Genomic DNA, 8,598 nt, shown 5'->3' on the forward strand with positions numbered 1-8,598 from the left:
TGCGAGTGTGAGTGATGCTATTGTTCGGTTTGACCACAATCAAATAGAATATATTTACCTGTGTTTGGGTCAATACTTTCTCTTGGCAATGACTGCTTAATTGAAATACCAGCAACTATGAACACCTAACTGAAGTTAAGTCAACTTAACTCAACTGGTTGGGCGACAAATATTTGGAACTTTGTCATATGGACACGACCCTCAATCAAGTTTTTTATGGCAAGAATTGATATGCTTTGACCATGGGGAAGAAGGTTTTAGATTAGTTTTAGCAAGTGTGCCTACCTTTCCTCCTTCTCTCAACTCTTCTCCTCTAACAACAATCTACTCACATATGATAATTGAAATTTCTAATGCCAACATACCTCTGCCTTGGCATATTAATTGTTTACCTTTACCGCACAAGTCGCAGTCAGAAACTTTCTTCGTATGCTCATAAAAGTGTCACTTGTGCGGTTGAAAAGATACATGCGACTATGTGATACAATTCAGCTTTTATTTGGAAATAGATTTAGAAGCAATTGAAATAGAAAACGACAAAAAAAAGAGAATGAAATCGAAAGCGCTCACACAAATGCGTTGGCGTTGTTGTTTCTTGTTGCTGTTTTTTTAACTGGGCCAAAACGAGCATTAAGTCACCACAGCTGAGGCATACCAAATACGGGCGAGTCGACTGATAATCGCTTTAACGATATTCATGTTAACCTAATTGACTGATATTATATATATATAATATTATATTTATATATATTAATACATATGACCGCATCGAAAAAAATCAAACATAATGATTGAGTGCACAGTAAAATTTATTACTCATTGCAGCTCTCTGGTAGACATAGTTTTAGTAACCGAAAGAAAAATACAAAGCGGGTCAACTGAGAATAGCACATCAGATTTTATTTATAATTCACTAATTTCTAAACATTGGTCATTCATTGGGTCCCTACCGCAAGTTAAAAGGGAATACTGAGTAATGAGCTCACCTGGTGTAATCTTGGCTCCAGAAAAAAAAACTGTTCGTGAACTTTGCTGCTGCTTTTTTTTCTTTTCACTGCGATGGTCCCTGGCAAAGTGATTTTCTCTGATTCTCTCGCCTATATTTAAACCAGGGCCCGGCATTCAGGACGAACACGCTCGGCACCTCTTATCCTTGTAAGGCGATCGGCTGCCAAAGTCCTCACACAAAACAATCAAGAGCAGGGTGGATTTAGTTCCACTCAGCATTTCGACGCAAGTAAATCTATGTCGCTTTGTTAAAAAAACACACATGAAAAAATTGATCGCTGCTCTTCTTCTTTTCTCTATCTTTTTCTTGGATCAGATTATCGGCTGCGCTCTTTTTCTTGATTTGAGGCAGAATTTGATGAGTTTTCATTTTGGGCAGAGTAAAGCAATAAACGCACACAAGCAAGTGCAGACATACAACTTATCTTTTTTAGCGCTCTCTTTAAACTCACCCTTGCTCTGCCTACTTATATCCTAACGGTGCACCGCGGTGGAAACATACGATACGTTCTTCGCTTTTGCACGCGTCACGGCGCAGCAGCCGAAGCTGATAGATTGCCCACTCCGCGACGCGTCGACGACCACAGTGGGGCCTTCTGGCATTTAGCATTGCAACAATCATAGCGTCTAAACCAATAAAGCGATTTCAAAAATTTAAAAAGCATATGATAAAGAATACCTTAAGCTTCAAAATGAATGTTTGTTAAAAGTGCTGGGTGTTCGTGGTGCTGTAAAATTCAAGGTCCAAGTTAGAAAATATTTCCAAGCTTGTTTTTCCTTAAAAAATGGAATGTTGCAAGGGTATACAAACTTTGAAGCGGTCAAAGTTAGCCCCGACCCTCTGGTTTAAGCGTAACTCTTATACATACATACATACATATGTATGAATGTTCGTACATATGTACATACGTATTTCCATATATGTAATTATGTATACGTATGCATACGTTTACAAGACTAAATCTGATATGTACATATGTAGGTATGTATGTATGTATGTATGTATGTACCGACATTGATATATGTACATATACACATGTATATGGTGTACATGGTGAAAAGTTTTGATATGTTAACTTATAACGTCCAATTGGTTATTCTATTGAGATAATGTTCTGTAAATTTCTTGGGATATATCTCTAATGGTTTTTTTTTAAATGGGTTTTGATAAAAAGCCCCCAAATTCGGACCCGGCGAAAAATAAGACACATTTTCAAGATTTGTAAATTTGATCGTACACCTTTGGACTCAAAGAAAAAGTTTTAGATCTAGTAAAACTAAGATAAACTGCATTTTGGAGCCATTTGAAAAATTCAATTTTGTATGGAATTTTTTGGTCTCTCTGCTTGACGTCACTTTAAGCAACTAACACACACTAAAGTATAACTACACTTGAACTATGAAAGATAGTCAATTAAATGTCCTGTAGAATGAGATATTGCTTATCAAAATCGGATTAAAAATAGATAGACTTCGTTGCCTTGCAAAAAAGGCGCAGGACATTTAATTGACTATCTTTCATAGTTCAAGTGTAGTTATACTTTTTTTTGCCGGGTCCGAGTTTGGGGGCTTTTTATCAAAAACCATTTAAAAAAAAACCATTAGAGATATGCCCACGAAATTTACAGAACATCATCTCAATAGAATAACCAATTGAACGTTATAAGTTAACATATCAAAACTTTTCACCAACATTAAGTAACAATCGAATGAAATCAGAATTTAAGGTAAAAAAAAATTTACTCAAATAATTTGCCGCCACTGTATATGTATAGGTTTTACAGGTAAATGAATATGTACATAGCACAAAACATATGTATGTACATATGTATATAAGATTAAATATGAATGTATGAAATATAATATACATAGTACATATGTATGTAATTTAAAGAAAAAAGAAAAAAAAACATGCGCTGAGGATACTTGGCAGCCGCTGCTACAGGTAGAACCCGTGAAAAAAGTTGATTAGTAATTTATTCAACAATTTAGCAAACACGCCATTCCAAAGCTTTGCAGGAACTCTGCAAATTTTTTTATTCCCAAATTTTTCACCATTTACCATTTCCTTGCAATTTATAACATTCAATATAAGCCTCCTCAAGCCATTTCATTTTTTAACGAAATTTGCCAGATTTCTGCCGCTTACGATCCATTTTCGCCTTAAGTTATGTGTATATTTGATTTTCAACTTAAGCTCCGTACTAGCGTTTTCGAATGAAACGCTCATCTCATTTAGCAATCCCATTTCAAAATCATTTAAGTTTTCACACTCTTTGAAAACTTTTAAAATCCTTTCATTCTTTAACATTTTTGCACAATTAAATAAAACTGTCTTGAATTATATTGACAAATACTATTCAGTCCTGATTTAAGGTGTTTCCACTTATGAAGTTAAAAATAAACTGTCGCTTTTTGTAGGTATTAATTAGGTAAACAACTTAATATTTACATCCAATTAGGTAAACGGAAATAAAAACGAACAACCCACAAATAGGACAAACTTTTCATCAACAGTTACCTGTCTTGTCATTTTTTCCAAAACAGGTAAGTAGCAATTTATCATTGTAGAAAGGTATATATGTAGGCAGGTAGTATTTGCAAAACAGCATTACCCAGTGTTATCATTTAAATACAAAGAAGCTACAGGCCAATACGCATGCGCTCTTCTTCTTCCTTATGCCTGCAGCGCATTTTTTAGGCGAGGTTGCCTTAGTTTTTTGGCTTACGCATCGCTGTCTCCCCATATTGGGACTAAGTATATACATCTGTATGTAGTCCGGTATTGATACTCGTTGAGTCTTGCTAGTTCTATTCCATCAAAGTTCAAAAAATGTCAAAAATGTTAGTACATTTTTTAAACGTTTCTAGTTCAATAACTATTTAAGTAATTATTAAAATTTATGAAACATGCTATTAATAAAGAACATACTTTTCAAGATCGATTGTTGAAATGTCCCAATATTCAGTTTTAAAGTTGCGATTTTTTTTAAAAATAATCATTTTTTCCTTTTCACTAAAAATGTCTCAACTTTGGGCGCCTCTAGCACCCATGAATCGCAACCGATTTCAAAAATTTTTCGGATTCATAATCTCTGAAGTATTTCCTATCGATTGCGCGTATTTCCAAACGCGATCATGAAAAAACGTATTTTTGCAACGCTATCCGAGCAGAGGCCCAAGTGTGCGACGCTGCCACGCCAAGTCAATAGACAGAAAGAGAGAGATGTAGATCATGAGCATCGTCTGTCAAAAAGAACTACAGTTTATTTCATGTTGGAATTTTTAAATATGCCTTCATGGGCGTAACGAAAGACAATCAACAGAGGGGGCCTGCATGGGCCTAGGTTTCTGTGCTAAACGCTGCCAAAAATTTTGACTCGTCACAACTTGATGCAAACTATTTCCGAAGATTAATCTCTTGAACACACACACGCATAACACACGTTATTTTAAAATTGGGACAAATACGTCTGATCAGTCCAATTTGACGTGAGGGAAAAAGAGAACACTTTTCTAAAAACCACTCTGTCCAATAAGTTTTTTTTGCCTTATTTTTCTTATTTTTTTATTTAAACTCCATTGACTCCAGTTGAATTTTAAAATAAGTGATATTCCTGTACATTTCAAACAACTAAGCGGTAGCTAAGCCCGAAACAGTAAAAAAGTGGCAATATGCCGAAAATAACAAAACCAAATGAACGAGTAGCATCCCTAAGCCTGTAGCGTGCGCTACGAACACTCCAGCAGAAGACATATGCAAAATTTATCCTTGGTTTTGGACAACACGCAAACATGTTTCTGTACTCCCTGTAAACACATTTTTCATAAATCCTGTTTGGAAGTTCTACTAGAAAAGGAAAAGCATTGCCAAATGAGTGAGAGTGAGATAAATGTGTCTAGTATAAAGCTCGTAGTAGGCAACTGTTCACCAAAAGCGAAGGAAAAACATTTGTCATTGGCACCCAGCACTTCTCGAGTATGGACTCGTAATTTTACAAAACAGCTAAGTCAAGTCTCAATAAACAGAGCAGAGCAGCCCAACGAACTAGCTATATCAGTTAGCAAAGCACCAGCATCATGCTTAGATGCCAGTCACAGTAGTAATCAACCTGAACCGCAATTACCTAGAACGATGCCTAATCAGCGAAGAGCAAGACCCAATCGTAGTAATAATACTCGTCCTAATCGAGAGATCGATTATACGGTCATACAAAATATGATAGAACAAACAGTTTCTCGTGTAGTATCGTCGTTACCTATTAATTTAGGCCAGCGAGAAGTCCCATTAGACACTGTCCAAACCCAAAGCCCTGCCCTACAACTCACTATGGTCTGGATGTCGATTTTTTTGGCATAAAGTCAAAATTTTCATGAAAAGATTCGGCGGTTTTGGTAATTGATTATGAAAGTAGATACCTTGAGCACAAAATATCCATAAAAAAAAATTTTTAATGGCATCCCTGGGTTCGTAACAGGGTCTCAAAGTCAGACATGTGCTTTGTGCGTAATCGACATTTGGAAAGTGAAAAAAAAACCTAAAGTTTAAAGTGCCACCATTTGTGGAATTTTGCACATAAAAATAATTTAAAATATGGAAAAAATACATCAATGTATGTAGTTTTAATGTATATATTTATTTTATGAGTAATCTTAGGATTTAAGTGTTGTGTAATGTCCAATAAATGTGTATTTTTTTAGAAAATTGTTTTGCGTTCTCTGTGTTTCGTGGAATAGAACTAACGAGCTGACACCTGCTGACAAAAAGTAATGACACAAGTTGGTACCTATATATGTCGTCTTTGATCGCAAACTAATGCCTTCGCCCCGTTTTTACCCCTTTTCCATTAATTAGATAATATTCAGGCAAGTTCGAATTTTGTTATAAAGAACTCATCGATATTTGGTGCAGCAACAATCGAGAAATAAAATCTGTATCAGAATGGATCTATACTAAAGTCAACCATAACCATCTGGAACACGAAAAAAATTTTAAACTATCTATTTTGTGCATGTTTATAATTATTAATCGGTCAAAACAGTTCCGAATATTTAAAAATGCAGCCTGAAAGTATGCAATCGGGTCAAATTTTATAGTTTTCGACAAATCGCGGTAAAGCCATGGTGCAATTCCAAAAAAAAAAAATTGAAATTTTCTTTTAGTATTTCCAGCATGCTTGCAAAATTTCAACTCTCTAGCATTCAAACTGTAGTTTATGCCAAAAAAATCGACATCCAGACCATAGTGCAACTGTTCAAAATGCGAAAATTGCAAATGTAATGCAGAAATGGAATCTACGTTTTGACGGATCTACGGAAGGTCTAGGAGTAGAAGAATTTATTTATAGAGTAAAAGCCCTAACGGAGGAAACTCTTGATTTTGATTTTATTGGGGTGTGTAAACACATTCAAATATTATTTTGAGGAAAAGCCCGCGAGTGGTATTGGTGATATCATAAGCAAGTCCCTCGAATCGTATGGAGCGAGTTTTGTTCAGCTGTTCGTCAGCAATATAAAGACTATCGATCAGATTTTATGAGCAAAGAAATGATTCGTGCGAGAAAGCAAAAATCTGGAGAATCTTTTGTTTGTTTTTACGATGAGGTAGCTTCTTTGATTAACAAGTTCGGTATAAAGTTTGAGGAAGAGGAGCTGATCGAAATTTTGCAAAACAACCTGTTGCCAGAGATAGGACAAAAGTTACTATATCAATCCATCGCATCAATAGGTCACCTTTGTAGATTAGTACAGATGCAAGAAAATTTAACACAAGAGCTCAGCCCTCAAGCAAAAGTAATTTCTAACGCCAAAGCGAATGCCAAAACTGTCTAGAAGAACGCACCATTTTTTGTTACGGTTGCGGCACGGCCAATGTTTACAAGCCTCAATGTCAACATTGTATACGTAGGTTAGCGGAAAATCGACCGAAGGGTGCATCCAGACAACTCCCGAAAGTCTCACAAACTCCCACTAAGGTATTTGTCATATCCTGAGCTAAGATGGTAAGATTGAAAAGAATGTTGAAATTATTTGTAATTCTCACGTTGAAGAAAAGATTAATATTAGGTCATGACTTTTGGAGAATTTTCGAACTTGCCTCGTCTATAATTAGTTCGAGATCGGTTCTGAAAAGAAGTTAGAGACTGACCCTAGTTCTTATTCTCTTACGTATATCGCAAATTAGACAGCTTGAAGCCGTCAAGCAAATGTTTCCCAATGCAAGTCATCATCTCGGACGTACGTCCTTAATAAAACATCATATCGAGATTGGCGAAGCCAAACCTGTAAAACAACGTTTTTACGCTATTAGTCCAGCTGTTGAAAAAATTGGTATACACGGAACCAGCTGTTAGCGCCTGGAGCTCTCCTATTCGACCAGTTATAAAGCCTAATAAAGTGCGATTGTGGTTAGACGCTCGCAAGTTAAATGCAGTCACAATTAAGGATGCTTATCCTTTGCCCAGCATTGACAGTATTTTTCAAGATTACCCAAGGCAAATATTATTTCCAAAATCGATTTAAAGGATGCTTATTGGCAAATAGAGTTAACCGAAGCATTATGCCTTTCGGCCTTTGTAATGCCACATCTACCATGAGTCGTCTAATGGATGAAGTAATCCCTGCTGACCTTCGCCATTGTGTTTTTTGCTATTTAGATGATCTGTGTATAATTTCAGAGGATTTCTCATCTCATCTTTCGGTGTTAGCAAGAATCTCTTTTAAAAAAGGCCAAGAAGTTTTTCGCAGAAACTTTGCGTTAAGCAAATTCTCTTAGAACTTGAATGCTAAATTAGCCCCTAAGTTCATAAAATGTCGAATCAAAAAGAAGCTCGGAAACTTGCTTTTATTTGTTAGAAAATATTCAAGGTAGAGAAGTAGGAACATTTCACGCCAAGGATATACGAAACTAATTCCCACTAATATGCTGCCAAACGTTGCATATTATCGGGTGGTATAGCGTGCGCTAGTTTAAACTTTCAAATTTTTAAACTTAACGACTTTACGCGCCACTTTGCCTGTAGCGATCAATCAATAAATAAAAATATTGTATCGATCAATCGATAAACGCATAATATGGGGATAGCGATAAATGATCTATCGTTTTTCTTGAGGTGGCAACGCGCTTTATTTTTTTGCTAGGCTTCATTTCATTTTAAAACTGAGGAGAAAAGTCGTGGAAAAAAAACTGCAGCCCAAATCTTTGGTTATAAACTATAGCAGGTATGACCTACAGTTAGAATTTTTACCCACCCGTCATCTACATCTTACTCTATATCCTAGATTGGAAACCTTACATTTTCTGGCCAATATTGATGATAGCTTTCGTTTGTGAGGATTATTTTATGGAAAACCGGCGAGTTTCAAATACCCATTTCTGGTGCCGAAGCACGTGCAGCCGAATTTCTGGTTGTCGTTGCCTTCTGGAATTGGCATTCGGACATTGAAAAGACACCTCCAACTAACCACCGGCAGTGCCACAACGATTCTAAGTGAAGGCCTACGGTACGGCCAAAGTGTCTCATTTCCCGAAAGGTGTCCTAACCTTCGGTGAACCGGATTATTTTTGTACGGCAATTTTTTTTAAAGGCA

The sequence above is a fragment of the Drosophila willistoni genome, unplaced genomic scaffold (assembly GCF_018902025.1).
Source record: "Drosophila willistoni isolate 14030-0811.24 unplaced genomic scaffold, UCI_dwil_1.1 Seg589, whole genome shotgun sequence".
NCBI classification, from domain to species: Eukaryota; Metazoa; Arthropoda; class Insecta; order Diptera; family Drosophilidae; genus Drosophila; species Drosophila willistoni.